This window comes from Eretmochelys imbricata, chromosome 3, assembly GCF_965152235.1.
Source record: "Eretmochelys imbricata isolate rEreImb1 chromosome 3, rEreImb1.hap1, whole genome shotgun sequence".
NCBI lineage: Eukaryota > Metazoa > Chordata > Testudines > Cheloniidae > Eretmochelys > Eretmochelys imbricata.
In genome coordinates, this window is record NC_135574.1 from 71747218 (window position 1) to 71765354 (window position 18137).

Here is an 18137-nt window from a genome sequence, read left to right on the forward strand (position 1 = left end):
AGGGAATGGAAGAGGATTTGAAAAGAGGGAGAGGACACTATTCTCAGGAAAATACTGAAACCGTCTCCTTAGCTCTAGAATTTCAATATTACTTTCTTATGAATATGGACTTTTTCGTAGGCTCTCATACCATGGAATATAAAAGGATAGAGTGAGACAGAAGCCTTCTAATTGCATTGTTTTAAAAGACAGATGAGAAAACAAGATCGGTGGCACAGTAAAAACTGAAGGGGTCCTAGTAAGACAATGTATTCTTTCTGTCTTGTGAACTGGTTACTGTTTGGAAACCTTTGAGGCTTAATCACTATTGAGTGATGTGCTACTTGATAACTCAAAGCTCCATCTCAGGCTCTAACCAAACCGAACCTTTATTGCTTCTGAAAACTACAACATATTTCTCAATGGCTCGCTGAACTGAGCTCACATAGTTCCTTCATCACCTGCTCTGGCAAGTGCAAGAGGTTTCAATAAACCCAACGAAAGACCTGTCAAAGGATTGCCCTTTATTAGCAGCGTGCTTTCGAAAGAAAAATGTGGCTTCCAATCCCCCTCCAAACTAAATCAAAACTAATCTACCTTTAAAAAATAAAAAAGCTGCAGCAAAACTCACAGCTGGTGGAATGTTGGGCTATGGATTAATCGAGCCTAATCTGCAATTAATTCAGGATGTGATCCATTCCGACCTCATCAATGAAATCAGTTTGAATACTACTTTATAAATCAGTCATTCTTTAACAGGATGAACGTTTGGCAAGATCCTTTCCCTCCCTTCCTCCTGGAAGAGATTACATTTAGAAAAAACTATAATTTCTGAAATTCCTCAATATGCTAAAACGCCGGCTGCTCAGAAAAGCACCTTTAGCTCTGCATTTCAACAAATGAAGTGAGAGTAGGAGAACATACAGAGAGGATGACATTTACACTCACTGTCTCTCCCAGAAAACACTATTTTATGCACAAACATTCTCTTATTTTTATTGAAATGCTAATTCTGAAACAAAAATAATTAAAAAATCATAAAAGTAATACTAAAGTATTACTACTTAAAGAAATGATACTTTCTATCTGCAGCACACTTGGCCAAATTCATCTCTGGTAGAACTCTGAGTTGCACTAGGAATGACTTTGGACCTGGTGTCTACACAAACTATTTACCTGTACAAAATAACTAGTCAAGAGCAAGTGCTATTATTATTTTGGTTCACTTCTGTAAAATATTCGGATGACAATTCAACAGTTAGTTTTCCAACACTAAATCTTATCTCATTCTCCTTGCTAATTCTGAAAGAGTTCCATCTGTTTTTCAGGACATGGGTGTGAAGGAGAAAATGCATTTTCAAAAAGTGGCTAGGATTAAATACACATAATGACCCTGATTCATAATAATGAATCACATAATGACCCCTTACCCACAGGTAAGCATGTGCTTAACTTAGCTTAGGTGCTTTGCTAAAGGGCTAAAATAAATGCTTTATATTTAAATTACCTATTTCAAATTCTTCCCATCAAAATCCCAAACTCTTGATAATTAAAAGAATCGCCACAAAAATTATCTGGCATGCAGAAGACAAATGATCAGGTGTATATTCAGGCAAACTGCATTGTCTTTTTTATCTTTGTTTTATCCATATGCAGTTATGATGAGCCAAATTATACTCAGTCAAATCCTTAGTGGAGTTAATCTGGATCTATATGTGTAACTCCAGTATACTGAGCACCCAAAATTAATGGATATTTTTTATCTTAATCTCTATCTAAAGATGCAGATAGGCACCTAATGGAGTTTTCAGAAGTCCTTAAGCACCTAATTTCTATGAGTTTTTGAAAATCCCTATCTACATCTTTAGGTGCCTAAGTACTTTTAAAAATCTGGCTCTCTGCACTATAATGTCCCATCTGTAAAATGTGGATAATAAAACCGTTTCACGTAACAGGGATGTTGAGAAAATAAATTCATTTACATCTGTAAAAAAAGCAAAGACACCACCAGGATTGAACTGGTGAGGCTCCATGAACACTTCAAATGTCCAGTTATCAAACAAACAAAGAAAAAGAAAACCCAGAACCTTATTCATAGCAAAATGTTTGACATAATGCAAACATTCTGAAAAGAAATCATGAGGTCCCATCCCTTAAATCACTGTATTTGTACAAAGTACTTGATGATCACTTTAGATAAGCTATTACCAGCAGGACAGTGGGGTGGGAGGAGGTATTGTTTCATGGTCTCTGTGTGTATATAATGTCTTCTGCAGTTTCCACGGTATGCATCCGATGAAGTGAGCTGTAGCTCATGAAAGCTCATGCTCAAATAAATTGGTTATTCTCTAAGGTGCCACAAGTACTCCTTTTCTTTTTGCGAATACAGACTAACACGGCTGTTACTCTGAAACCTGTATTTGTACAGGAATGAGAGACAAATGAGGTTCAAAGCAAACTTGTTTGATTATGACTGCAGCCCTCTGGTATTTCTGAATGACATTCAAGATATTATTAGATGTCAAATTAGTTCGCAGTGATACTTAATGGTAAAAAAATACATATTAACTAAATGTGCTTTAAAAGCAGAAAAGCAGTAGGATGCACAGAAAAAGTCTGTTAAATACCTTACACTGATGCTGAAATCAAATCTTTATTTAAGACTTCCCTTCAATTTTTAATTGTTTTTATTAATTATAGTTTGGTTTGGTACATAGAAAATAGATTTTAACATATCTATTCCTTTCATATATCAATTTTCTGTTTTGAGTCACATTTGATGCCCAGCGTTCAGACCTCTGGTGGCTTTATTACTTCTGTCACAAATGTATATAAAATATGTATTTTCATGTTTTTGAATAGTTTTGTTTTTATGTTTGATATATCTGTTTTTTTACAAGAACTAAAATAGCATTAATCTAATTGGAAGCAGGGATCACTTTGCGAAATTCTATGGCCTGTGCACAAGTCAAATGAAATCATCATATTGTTTCCTTCTATGAATGTTACTGTTACCAGTGAACAGGTTAAATTTAGGAACCTACTATGGCCTTTGATGTTAAGAAACTTCTTCTACATTTAGGATATGAGATGATCAGAGAAACAGTGACTCTTCTTTGGTCAATTTTAATGCATTAAAACAAAAACTTAGAAAGTGTTTATATTTAAATATTTATATTTAAACAGGACCCTAAATATCATATTCTTCTTCTAGCGGGGAAGATGCTACAGAACTGGTTTCCAGAATTTAAGATTTCATTTTCAAAACAATTGTTATTTAGTCCTGATGGCAAAGGAAAATGTTCAAATATGAAAAACATGCAAATCAATGCAGTGGTGTCTTCTTGCATCTGCAGAAACTCTGAAACTGTAGTTCTAAGATGTGTGAACTTCTTCTATTCATTTCAGTGTACTATTAATTCTGAAACTTTGTAACATTTCTTCAAAGTCCACATTATTAATTATTCACAACTACATATTAAGAAGAAACATCCAACAATGTGCTTGTAAGGACAGTAGAACTTTTGCCATTGACTTCAATAGGTGCCCATTCAAAGCCCATTATTACATATATTCCACTTTGAAATTACTGTACTTTTGCATGAAACTAATTATTTCCTGAATCTTCCTTGTTATGAGGAATAGTTCTTCTTCTGGCATTTTGACCTTCTGTGGGACCTAAAGAAACACTCTGCCTTTTGTATTCTACTCCATCATGGTATTGCCAACTTCAAATCTGACCTCCAAAAAAATGCATGAGTCAGCTTTTCTCCATGGCCATGAGGGCTAGAAAATAACGGTTACCTACCTCTAATAACTGTTGTTCTTCAAGATGTGTGCTCATGTCCATGCCATGATAGCTATGAGTGCGCCTATGTAACATGGAATCGACATGAGCAAGCACTCGAAGAAGAATTACTATTTCTTTTTAATGAAAAATTAGATTCTCATACAATCTCTTGATTCCAGCAGCTGGGGCTTTAAGGGAAAAAAACTACTAAATATTGTAAGACTCACAGTCATATTGCAAAAGTTGTCAACACTACCATTTTTGAAAGCAAACCCGGTTGTTTTATCTGGCAACTTTATCCAGAGTTTTTCACACTAATCTAGGTCTTGGACAGATTTTTTGCATTTTCACAGCTAGAAATGGGAGGACCTGGTTCCACAATCCATGGATGGAAAGGGAATTTAATGCTAAAAAGTTTTTAAAGTAAATCATGCTATGCTTAACACATTTACTCAAGATGTCCATCCTCTGCTTTCAGCCTTGTCCTTACCTGCTTGAACAACTATTAGCCTTTCACTTTGAAGAGTCATATATATTGTGTATTACAGCTCAGTGTGCTAACACTACACCACCATAAAAGAAAGTTGTAATTGAAGGCTCAGACTATTATGAAATCACCCCAATATATCACTGTGTGGGGAGGGCAAAATCAGCATTCACTAGCCCAAAGGATATTTCATCACTTGCCAGCAATAAGGTGATTAGGCATCAATATATGGCACAGGGGAACACATTTAAAATCTCTTAAAGGGCTTATTCATTTCATGCAATGTAAAAAACACACACTCCACTTTGTCACTTGTCAGTAGCAACTTTCTTGCTTTCTTCATGATATTTAAAAGGAGAGAAACAAGACTTTTAAAATGGCAGTGGTTTCATTTGGAGAACATAGAGAAGTCAAAGACTAGACCAAAAACTAAAATAAATGCAAACTGCTCAGAAGAAGGGCCAAACTTATTAAAATAACTTAGATTCTGACAGTCTCCCAAACCACACAGCAAAGCATATTATAAACCAGCCACTGGTTTACCTTTATAAGACAGTGAAAACTGTTAAGGCAGCAGTGTACATTAATTCCAGCCTCCACTTGCCCATCTCCTTTATGTTCAATAGGGGTAGGATCAGTCTCTAATAGCTTTGAAAAAAAATGGAGGATATAGAAACAACAAGAGTGGTGCCAAGGCTTGATCAATAAGAGAAAAACTGGTGGTTTTTACTGGTTTTTACATCTAAAAATTGACTTAGGGTTTTTAGTTTGTAGATCTGTTTCTCTTTTTCCACTCATACATACATTGGGCTGATCCAGGTATGCTGGATTACTCCCTGGAATTTTGACAATACTCCATAATGGTGGCTGGTCATACATACATAAAAGGAAAATAAATCAAGTCAAGAATTTTAGTTAAATTCATAGCATCCTTTGAAATAATGAATTTTATGTAAAGCCCTTCTTTTTTTCTTAGAACATATTTATATTAATTTATTTTAGGGCTGTTGATTAATCGCAGTTAACTGACATGATTAACTAAAAAAAATTAATCGTGATTAAAAAAATAAATTTGCTATTAATCGCAGTTTTAATCACACTGTTAAACAACAGAATACCAATTGAAATGTATTAAATATTTTTGATTTTCTATATTTTCAAATATATTGATTTAAATTACAACACAGAATACAAAGTGTATAGTGTTCACTTTATATTATTATTTTACTAAAAATATTTGCACCATAAAAATGATAAACAAAAGAAATAGTATTTTTCAATTCACCTCATACAAGTCCCATAATGCAATCTCTTTACTGTGAAAGTGCAACTTAAAAATGTAGATTTTTTTTGTTACATAACTGCACTCAAAAACAAAACTTTAGAACCTACAAGTCCACTCACTTCTTATTCAGCCAATTGCTAAGAGAAACAAGTTTGTTTACATTTACAGGAGATAATGCTGCCCTCTTCTTATTTACAACGTCACCTGAAAGTGAAAACAGGCATTCACATGGCACTTTTGTAACTGGCATTGCAAGGTATTTGCACGCCATATATGCTAAACATTTGTATGCCCCTTCATGCTTTGGTCACCATTCCAGAAGACATGCTTCCATGCTGATGATGCTCATTAAAAAAATAACGTGTTAATTTAATTTTGACTGAACTCCTTGGGGGAGAATAGTATGTCTCCTCCTCTGTTTTACCCACGTTCTGCCATATATTTCATGTTATAGGAGTGTCGGATGATGACTCAGCACATGTTGTTCGTGCAGATTTCACTGCTGATATGACAAAATGCAAAGATGGTGCCAATGTGAGATTTCTAAAGATAGCTACAGAACTCAACCCAAGGTTTAAGAATCTGAAGTGCCTTCCAAAATCTGAGAGGGATGAGGTGTGGAGCATGCTTGCAGAAGTCTTAAGAGATCAACACTCTGATGCAGAAATTACAGAACCCGAACCACTAAAAAAGAAAACCAGCCTTCTGCTGGTGGCATCTGACTCAGATGATGAAAGTAACATGCATCGGTCTGTACTGGTTTGGATCGTTATCAAGCAGAATCTGTCATCAGCATGGATGCATGTCCTCTGAAATGGTGGTTGAAGCACGAAGGGACACATGAATCTTTAGCGCATCTGGCACGTAAATATCTTGCGATGCCATCTACAACAGTGCCATGTGAACGTCTGTTCTCACTTTCAGGTGACATTGTAAACAAGCAGAGGGCAGCATTGTCTCCTGCAAATGTAAGCAAACTTGTTTGTCTGAGTGACTGGCTGAACAAGTAGGACTGAATGGACTTGTAGGGGCTAAAGTCTGAGATTGTTTTATTTTTGAATGCAGTTATTTTTTGTACCTAATTCTACATTTGTAAGTTCAACTTTCATGATAAAGAGATTGTATTACGGTACCTGAATGAGGTGAATTGAAAAATACTATTTCTTTTGTTTTTTAGAGCACAAATATTTATAATCAAAAATAAATATAAAGTGAGCACTGTACACTTTGTGTTTGTGTTGTAATTGAAATCAATATATTTTAAAATGTAGAAAACATCCAAAAATATTTAAATAAATGTTATTCTATTATTGTCTAACAGTGCGATTAATCGCGATTAATTTTTTTAATTGCGATTAATTTTTTTAATCGCTTGACAACCCTAATTTATTTATGTATTGCCGATTAAGTTTTAATCTTCAATTCCTAATAATAACAAATGGATTATGAAGGGCCTTTTATTGTCTCTTTGTTTATAAGGGTCAAACTTTCCACTATGCCAGTCCATTTTTCTCACCTACAATCATGGATTACAAACTATTAAGTGAAATACAGGCTTTGTCCTAATTGGAATAATTCTTCTTATCCTTACTACACACTACACTTTAGCATACTCTTTTTCTTCTGATCTCTTATAGTAACAGCCAAATCCTGCTGACCGTCACCATGCAAAACTCCCATTAAGAAAGCCAGGCTAGCAAGATCTGGCCCTAAATCTCAACATTTTGTTATATATTTTGACTTCAGTATTCATCACCAGCTGTTAGTGTAAAGCAGCATCTGGATTTAACCCAAGTTCCGTCTGCTGAGTTCAACTTGATGTACGCTGCAAGCTGCCATCAAAATAAAATAAGAGATGCATCCTGAGAGTGGGAAATAAATATTTTTTTCACACCTGCATGTGTTTTTTTGCTCAACACTGGCTTATTAAATGCTTATTTTCATTGGAAAAGAGAAATGAGGGTGTTTTTAACATACCACAGTTTTTAGTGGAAGCGCTTATTGAGCAGACCCATTTGTGCATTTTTTCCTCCTTGAAAAGAGCCTTCTGGAAGGTGAACATTATGTTACTATGATATACAATGTGGCTGGAGACCAGTTATATTGGTTTGCTTTAAAATAACATGACCATTAGGACACACAGCATTTTAGTGCAAGTTTGTTACACAGGGGAGAAACATAACTCTCTTTACTTTATTATGAAACTTACATTGTGGAACATCTAACGGTGCCATATCTGCAATATATTCTTTCTTCTATTTTCTCAACAAAAAAAATATAATCTGGATACAATTAAGAGTATATTACCAAAACTGAAAAATAAAAATGTGGGATATTCCTTTTCATTTATCCATAATATACTAAATTACATAAGTATTAGTCTAAAATATAATTTGGCCAAGTTCATATTTAAAGCTTGCATATTTGTGCTAATGTTTAGTTGCTCTGGAGCCAGCATGGCCCAACACAATTAGTGAAGCTCAGAGACAACATTAAAAAGCTAAAAGGCAAGATAAGAATAAGCTTACTGGAACTCATGTTACTAAAGAATCTGGATTTCCATTCAGCATAGTCTCATTTTTAAAGGGTTCCACATGTTCCTGAATACAAGTAACTGTGTTCATGTTCTATGGAAAGAGTAGAAGTTTGAATATATTAAACGTAGCCATTGCCTTATAAAATATCATGGCTATTTACATCATAAAGTATTATCTCACCATCATTTGACTTGCATAATTATAACTTAACTGTATGGAATTGCCCAGTACTGTTGGAGGAATGTGTCTGATGCATAGTCCTTAAAAGGGACATTGTCAGTTTGAATTATTTGAATCTGACTAATTTTTAAAAATTTCTAGTACAGAAATAGAATTACTTAACCTTTTCAGTTTTTAAATGTTCATAAGGGCTTTTCTACTGCCCTGTAGATATTTTTTATAAAGGACTTTTCAACAACAGAGAATCAAAGGCATGTTAAGCTTCACATGCTTAACTTTTTAAGAAATGGGAAATGGGGCTGTCAAGGTGGCTTTAAGCTACCACTGCACCCTCCCATTCCTAGACTATTCCAGGGGCTAGAGAGGTCCCAAGTGTAACTTTGACAGCTCTGGGGGTCTGTCTAAGTTATAGCAGCCTCCCAGGTCTGGCCTATGAACTGCAGTGCTGTCTGGAATCTCCCCAGAACTGTGTGCTGCAACCTGCCCTTCTCCACCAGCATGCCCCCCACACTAGGGCTTCCAAGCAGTCCTCAGACGGCAGAACAGTGCCTGCACTGGGGCTTTTAGGACTCCTTTTTTATGCTGCTCTGGCCCTTTCCCAGTATAAAGGGCCCAGAGGATCTCACCATGCTTTTTATGTTAACTTATCTCAATGACAATAATGAAAGGCCAAGTCTTGGCAGCCCCAGCTCTGCTACCTTTGTACCAAACATATAAAATAATCAGCTCCTGGTTTTCAGATTTTTTGTTGTTTTGTTATTGAGGGCACTGTCACATTTTAATGTCACATCCATGAGACAGAAAGTTTACTCATCACCAAAGAGGGAACAAGCATCGGTGTGCAGTGAGTAGGAGTAATTTAGTGCTATGGTTCAGGTTGAGAGAGCAGAACTGTCTCAACTCAGTCATCTATAATGTTGCCACTTCAGATGGCCAGAGAGACACTTGTCTCTGCTACTTGTGCTACTGGCAACAAGTAAAGTAGTATATTCTGGAACTTCTCGTGTAAAAAAAAAAAAAAAAAAAAGGAAATTAGCACTGCAGTCTATAGGATGGAAGGATAAGAGGAACAGATCTCAATTGCAATACATAACTCCTTAGACATAGAAATTATAAGGAATTGTCTTGTACAAAATAGCACTATGTAACACAATCCTGTACCATTTTAACATTCTGGAATATTGTATCTAATAGAGACCAGGAAAACTAATGCACCTGTCAGAACTTTCTTATGTTTGCAGAGGACCCAAAGGAAAAGAAACAGCACAGAAAGAATAATTGTGTCTGGAAGAAAGAAAGTATGCTTGATCTGGTCATTCTGAGTACAGTATTATTCCTGTAATACTGCCAAAGTCAGTGGTCCAAATTTGGACTAATAGATGGGTGTAACTTTGGCTTGACCAGTTCTAGCCATATTTGCACCTGGTTTGGATTTAGCCTGGGGTACATAAACTTAATTTTCCTGTCACTTGTATATCTTACATTTGACTTAGGAGCTTTCAGTTGTATACACAATTTGTAAGTAAGTTTTCAATTCACGTATTTGTCTTCTTTATTTAGATTATAAACTCTTTGGGACAATGGAGCACCAATTGTGGTTGAGGCCTTTAAGCACTATTGTCTTACTACTAATAGTGATAGTAATTTATTTGCAATTGTTCAGTTCCTATTCCTCTCTGGTCATGCATCTCTTCTTAAGCTCCATCTAAATACTCTGCTGTATAATAAGATATCATACATATTCTGTATTCTGCATGCAGAACATACATGATAATTAAACATTTGCAGATGCATGTTATTCGTCACTTAAGCCTTCAATTTCAGTGTACCTAAGGTTATGATCTGAATGTCCCCAGCTACTTATTAAAACATAGTTAGAGTATCTAAATATTTTATTTGATATATTTTTCTATTTTATTTTTAAATTTAAAACTTCTCCAGATTGAAACTATTCCTCTGAGGCCGGAGTGCTGAAAATTAAAGAATTTTACTCCTAACTGATCAAATAAAGTATCATCTAAGCTTCCAATCACTGCTGCATTTTAGCTTCTTTCAGCTTGATATCAGTTTTGGATACAGCTAAATGCCAGCTACCCTGATAAACATGTACACTACCAGCTGTAGCTCCATCTGCTACGCTAAACATTTTCACACCAAATCTGCTGAGGGAAAAAAAAATACACTGGTTTTGGAGTTAGTTTGTAACAACGAAATATTAAAATCTTCACTCCAGGTGGCTCTTCAGTTTTCTGTTCTTCTGATGAATATATTTAGCAAAAGCAACAAGCTATTTATGTAGCAATAACAGCCAGCCTTAAACTATCAAAATTCAAGGAACTATATGGGGAGAAGCTTGATGCAAGTATGAGCGGATGTGCAAATCTAGAACTCTAGAGCTGATGAAATCTTTTTCAGGCTGTCTCTTCTTAGGCCTCAAGCCTGTATATACACATTTGCTTAACTTTATTATCATGAAAATCCCACTGACTTTAATAGGGCAAATCTCAGTAGTCATATTAACCATGTGCATAAGTGTTTGAAGGATTAGGGTCTAAATCACTAGTCCTAGTATTCATTCTTTTGGCATTTTTACTTTATATTTTACTGTGCAAAGAAATTCACCAATAAAAATGTCCATTTTTCCTTTTCCTTTGACAAACTAATTTCTTGTTTTCAAGTTCCTGAAAGCTCAGAACCATGAACTTGGCTTCAGTTTGTTTGAATACTGAAAGTTATGTAATCAAGCAAAGCCCCACCACAATAATGAGGGCTCCCTTAGAGCCATAGTTGTGAATATTTTGGAGTGACAAAGTCGGTTAACCACGTGTTAGCAAGAGCTAACACCTAACTTGTACCAGCTAGTACTCATGACTTTCTATTCAGCTGTGCACGCACTAACCCACCATTAAGGTATGTAACAGGCCAAATGACCACATCACACCTGAAGCCGGGGGCTGTTGTCCGGGCTTCCGGAGGAAGGGTAGCAGTTATGGGTAGTGTGTGTGTCGGCGGGGGGGGGGAAAGAAGGTCAGAAGCTGCTGCAAAAAGGTGGGTGGGGGTCAGTGTGGTGCTGTTGACTCATCCCCTGGGAATGTAAGTGCAGAAGGCTTTAAAAGGGGCACCTTTTACAAACCCCTTCTCCATGCAGCAGGCAAAGCAGCATCCACCCTCCCTCCCCCTGAGATGGCAAATATCAGGTTTGGCTAGGACCTGCTATGGGCATTGAGCTGGGTTGCTGGGAAGGAATTTTCCCCTCTCCACCAGATTGGCCGAGGTGGAGTGGGTTCTCTTTATTTATTTATTTATTTATGTTTGTTTGCCTTCCCCACAGTGGGTTTTAGGGAGGACCTATTCTGTTGAGGAGGAAAGAGGGTTAGGCTATGTGTCACAACTCATTATGTAAGTGTGGCGAGGATGTCCAGTGCAGATTCTCCATAGAGAAGGCATCCAGTGATTGGATAAATGGCCCGGTAAAGGACTTAAGAAGGAGGTGTTGTTTCAAGGAACGGAATGGGGTGGGGGCTGCTATGATTGGTACAGCAGAGAGCCAACCCTCCTTTCTTATAGCTCACCTTAACCCTCTTACGAGGCAGGCGAGATGATGGTAAAGTCTCAGCCATGGGTTGGCTGAGACACCTGGATGGAAAATGAAAGGGGGGACTGGTGGCAGCCTCTGGGCCATTACTGAATGAAGGTGATGTTGTCTGCACTGTATACTTTTATCCGCTGGGTAGTCCCAGACATCTAATAATAAATTAGTGGCCTGATTATCAAGTGGCTCCTGTCCTTCTTTCAGTATTGTTGAACAACTCCTCCATAGGTTGGAGTGTACTAACTGAATGTGAGAGAGGTAGCAACATTGCAACGGACCAGGAAAGGAAAGCAGAGTATAGTCACAATAAGATGATGAAATATTTCTCTTGGTAAACACACCAGTGCTTGGGAACCAGTACATTAAATCCTTAAATTTACTTTGCCTGAAAACTGACATGATCTCTGATTTTAATAGAGAGTAAACTGAGAACAATGGTTGACTGAGTGATCCACATTGAAATTTATTTGTAACTGAGGAAAAAAAAAAAAACAGGGCCAGGGATGTATGGGGTGATTTTCTAATACATACAGTAGTATAAAGTAGTGATTCTCAACCAGAGGTCTGGGGCCCCCTAGGGGGCCTCGAGGAGGTTCCAGGGGGGATCTCCAACAGGGCCAGCATTAGACTCACTGGGGACCAGGGCACAAAGCCAAAGTCCCACTGCTTGGAACTGAATACCATGTCCCTGAGCCCCACCACCTGGGGCTGAAGCCTGAGCCATGTAGCTTCATGGGGGCCCCTGTGGCATGGGGCCCCAGACAACTGCCCTGCTTCTTACCCTCTAACGCTGACTCTGGCTTTTATACACAGAAAACCAGTTATTGTGGCACATGTGGGTTGTGGAGTTTTTATAGCCTGTTGGCAGGGGAGGGGAGCTCAGAAAGAAAAAGGTTGAGAGCCTCTGACAAAGTAGTATAACGGCAGGGCAGAGATGCAGGTGTATTCTGGATCAAAACACAATTACATCCTGATGGAACCCTAGAAAAATAAAGGGTTGGCTGCTTCTCTGACTTACACTACTGCAAATTAAGAGTCATTCTACTGAAAGAGTAATTCTATACTTGAAAATCAGTGCAAGAGAGATCAGGCCCACAGATACTAGAAGTACTGATGGCATGAAAATAACTGTTAAAAATGCTATTAAGTTGCATTAAGTATTTTGGAAATTTTGATTTTCCCCTCACCAAACAAACATTTCTCTTATAAAATTGGGATTTTTTTTTTGCATGGGCTCCGAGGTAGTCGTATTTCCCAATATCTCCATATTGCCAAAAGATATAAGGAAATTATCTATAAATAGGCTTTATGCAATAATGGATAAGATGCTTGGATAAGCAATTAAAAGGGTGGCTGCTTATTCAGATGTACCTGAACCTCGTTAGTGTGTCTCTTAGGAGATAGATTTTTTTAAATGTTTCCTTCACTTCTTGGTTCCTACCAAGTATAAAATCCAGAAGAAAAGTCTTTCAGAATGCAGAGATTAAAAAAAACAAAACAAAAACCAAAACCAAAACAAAACACCTTAGGGCTTGTAACATGCAGCAATGTGCACCACAAGGGGGTAAACTGCAGCGTGTTCTAAAATGTTGCACTCTCCCTGCCCCATGAAAACCTTGGTGACATGCTCTACACAAGGTACCAGGACGACGACAAAGTGTACTAGGTACTTTATAGAATGTGTCAGCAGGGTCTACACAGGGCAATTAAAGTGCTCTACAATTTACACACCTCTGGTGAGTGCCAGATACAGAAGTCCTCAGAGCTTTTTAGATCACCAAAACGGGAGCAGAGTTCTGCTCGAAGGTTTGTGTATATTTTATCCTATCTGACTCAGCCAACTCTAATTTGTATGCCCAGACTAGAACAAATTTAATAACGTGATAGACAGAAAATGGACCTTGGGCTAGAATATTATCCTACGAGATCAACTTGATTAATTCTAGCATCTTCTAAAAAAGTAGTTAATGTCAGACACACTAGGATTAAATTCTTATTGCTGTAATGTTTACTAGTTTAAAGATGTTAATTTCAGATTTTGAGTTTTAATACAAGTAGAGAAGATCCAACAGACTCCCACAGCAGAAGTGCACAAATTGAACCATGTATCTTCAGTAACAGATAAACTGAAGAAAAATATCAGGAATAGTATCTATAGGAAGAATTGACTGTACAGAGATTGGTTTTCAAACTCTTCCCTGAGAACCCAATATCTTTGCAACAGCAATAAGACTAATATTAGGTAAAAATTATTGAATGTCACAATGTTTATTATTTTGGTATTTAATTTCAATGTAAATATTGTGTTATTTATGTTCATGAATACTGGCACAGCTAAAGATAGTTTAGCAACTTCTTTAGAAAAGAAGCTTATGAGCCATCTAATCCAACCAGGTTTTATAATATAGGTTTATAGACTTGATCTTCATCTGTTATAATTCAGCACAGTTTCAATGAAGGCCTTTGAGAGCTGCGCCAGTTCACACTAGCTGAGGATCTTAACTCCTACAGGATTCTCACCCGGGAATATCCAAATTCAATTCTATTCTGTATAGGTTCTTATACCACACTCATCACCAGAATGTCTGAGTGCCTGTCCACAGTTTTAGGCAGTTTAGGCCCAGGTCACAGAGCACCCTGAAATTAGGGCCAAGACCTTGAACTTAATTCAATAGTGTATGGAAAGCCAGCATAGAAACAGGAGGACAGGTCTGATGTGCTTGTGGTTGTTTATGCTGCTGAGGAGACATGCTGCAGTGTTCTGTACTAGCTGGAATTTCCTAAGCACTACAGTCTTTATGGGAAGGTACACTGCATTGCGTAGTCCATCTGAGAATAGACAAAGCTGTGAATAACTGAGGCCAGGTCAACATCTGCCAGGGTGGGATACAGTCTCCAGCTGGAGAAGACAGAAAGCATTATTCATGGACTGAATCAACCAACTGTGGATGTGAACCTTCAATCAAAAGAGACTTCACCATGACTGCAAATTCTTTCCTCTGTCCACCAGCATCACCTTTAACTTGCTTGGCTTCAGCTTCAGCCAGCTGTACCTCATCCATGAGTTGATCATGTCTAAGCACTGTGCGGGCTTGGTGGAGTAGGGTGGTCATGTGTGGTGAGGAATATGTAGAGCTGGATGTCATCTGCATGTTTCTGCCACTTGAGTCCATGACATCCGACCAGTTCATCTACCCGCTGAATGTAGATGTTGAAAAGGACCAGAGAGAAAATTGTGAGATTCAACAAGTGAGGGGTCTGGTAGTGGAGGTGCAGTTTCTCAGTATTACTTGCTGGATTACTTCCAAGTAGGACTCAAACCATTTTAGCACATTTCCCTGGATCCCGCCACCTCTCTCAGGTGAGACAGCAAAATCTCATGGTTGACAGTAGTGAATGCTGCAGAGAGGTCCCGGAAGATGAGAATGGATGTCTTTGTCTTTCCTCTAACCACTGACAGGAGGAGATCATCCATCAGTACCAATAAAGAAGTTTCAGTTCCACATCCTGGCCTAGATACAGATTGTGCAAAGACTAGAATATTAACTTCAATTTCTCGAGCTTGTAGTTGGCTTCTGGAAAGCTTCTTCATGAACTTGCAAGGGTCTTCACAATTACTTTGTGTGTGTACGGAGAAAGATTGAGAGACAGAGAAAGATCACTTCAGTCAGGTCTCAGGTGAAATGTGCAAACAGCTAAAGAGCACATGGAAGATGGAAATACTTCACAAGTGTTTGGGACAAGAATTAATAGCTTATCCAATTGAATTTACAGGTATGCTAGACATAACTATTCAAACTAGAATTTGTTTATGACACTGGGCTTAACACCTGTAACCCTGAAAAGAATGCCAAGGCTACATTTGACAGGACTTTGGTTTTGTCTCTCATCTTAAAGGCAGCAACTCCAATGGCACAATTCCTTTTCTCATGAAGGGCTATGGGTTCAGTCAGTATGATACACAGATAAAGTAGTATCTGCTGAATCACCAACTTCTTTCAATACTCCGATTCTCACTGCAACTATTCTATTCAGTATGAGATATAGGGAGATAATAACTAGGGTGCTGTATTTACAGACCATGCAACATTCAAACTTTTCCATAATTTAGTCAGAAAAGCATCTCTCTTGACTATACCAAAAGCAATATTTTGCAGCCTACCATAGATATTGATCTGAACACTGAAATATGTATTGGATAGATGCTGGTTAGTTAAGTAAGATCTCGTCTACACTGAGAAGTTAATTTGGATTTAGGTAGGATATGAATTTAAAGCAGAATAACTCCCTATACAATTGCTTTTATTCCAGAATAAGAGTGTCTTATTCCAAATTAGTTTAATCCATTTCTGAAGTAGATTAAGCTAATGTGGAAGCAGAGGGTCCACACAAAGAGTTGATCAGGAATAGCTATTCCAGAACAAAACCCCATATACATTAGCCTTTAGTCTAAATAAGGGTAGAAAACAGAAGAATGAAAATTAAACTGGCAGGTTACAAAAATTCATAAAAACACAACACATAAAACAATTTAAAAAGGTTTAAAAGCTGTACAATGTTATAGCCACCTCTTGGCAGATAACCTAAGATTTTGCTGATCTTGACAACATAACAAGGCAGTTAAAGGATACATTATTCTTGAAAACTGCAACAAGCTGTTACTAATCACCAAAGATTTCATAATCATGGGGAAAAAAACCCAAGAGAAATCCATTCTCCTTTTCTGTTTAAGTTGCCGAATGATAATACACAATAATGATAAAGATAATAAAGTGTAAGGGATAGGCACTGAAGCCCAAGTTCTCAAATGTGGCCTCTAAGTTTGGATGCCTCAATTTCTGTGCCTCAAAGCCTGATTTTCAGAGATGCTGATCACCTACAACTTCAGTTCTAATCACTGATGAAAATCAGGCCCTAGGTATCAATAACGGGGCACTCAAAAATGGATGCACCCAAATTCACAGGCCAAATTTTAAACCCTTAGCCTAGATACTTTATTCTGTATCATATGGCAATTCTGCTAGGCAGGATCTTCCCCCAGGAGTTCAGTGCCATAGAACAACAATGATCTGCTGCTCTAGTAACTTTCTTACAAAGGGATTAAAAACTTCCTCATTTTAACACCTGACTGTCCCAGTATACTTTAAGGCCCCACCCAGTGCTGAGCCATTAGCAGTACAGCATCTGAATAAAGCAGCTTTTCAGTTATCAGATATGGAAGCATTAGCAGCACCCAGTATACACACGCTCCCTTTAAAAGGCATTAGACCTGGACACCACTATTGGTATTTATACCAAGAAGTTCTAACACCAAGTAGTTTCTGTGCATTACACAGTTAGGCCAACCCTAAAAACACATTAATAAGACACACTCAGCATTCAGGTTCGTAAAGTTCTCTTATATGATTTATATGATTAAAGGGAAGGACTCATAAATGGTTTAATGCAACCCTTAAAGAGAGTTCAAAAATAAAGTCATCTAACTCTTCCCTGGATGTGAAGTAATGTTTTCTGGATATTTCTTTTTACTGACTCTAATATAATCCAAGCACTTTTTTCCCCACATACTGTAAAAAAAATCTGCTCAGGAAAAAGAATGAAGTCAGAATAGAGCCTGATGTATATTTGGTATCAATAATGCAGAATTTACAAATCTTTAAAGGTTAACAAATGTAACATTCATTAATAAAAAACAAACTGGTAAAAAATCTTTGTTCTGGTTCTGAATTTGTATTGGAATTTGTAAACCCTATACAAACAACAAATATTTTAGGCTATTATAGGTTTTGACATCCATATTAAAACAGCAACATAAACTGTCAACATTGTTTATACATAAGTTTTCAACATTCTTAATGTGCACAATATCGTTCTTGTCTCTATTTCATAATACCCTGTTCACATGTAGCTCTAGGAAACCTACACAGTCTCAACTAGAGAGTTCTCTTCTCTATGTTCATCCTTTTAAAATAGATGGTCTCTAACAGCACATGCCCCATCTTTCTAAGTTACTGGAAAACAGCACCATCGTATTATAGGGAGTATATATCTGTGAAATTGGAGAATGGTAACAAGAGAGCTTTTCACAAATTTGCAGTGGTTAAAAGTTGTTGCCATCTGCTGGATATCCAGTGAGCTTTGAAATATGAGAGGAATATGGAATGAGAACAATGCAATGAGGGGACAAATGGTCTAGTAGTTAAAGCACTAGCTTGGGACCTGGGTTCAAGTTTCTGCTCTGCTCCAGACTTCCTGTGTGACTTTGGACAAGTCACCTAGTCACTGTG

The 18137-nt window shown here is 37.3% G+C and overlaps 1 protein-coding gene across 7 annotated transcripts in view; it reads right to left on the reverse strand.

Annotated features, from left to right (window-relative positions):
• EPHA7 (EPH receptor A7) overlaps positions 1-18137 on the reverse strand; it is a 178043-nt gene that overhangs the window by 58593 nt on the left and 101313 nt on the right. The gene's annotated exons all lie outside the window — the stretch shown is intronic.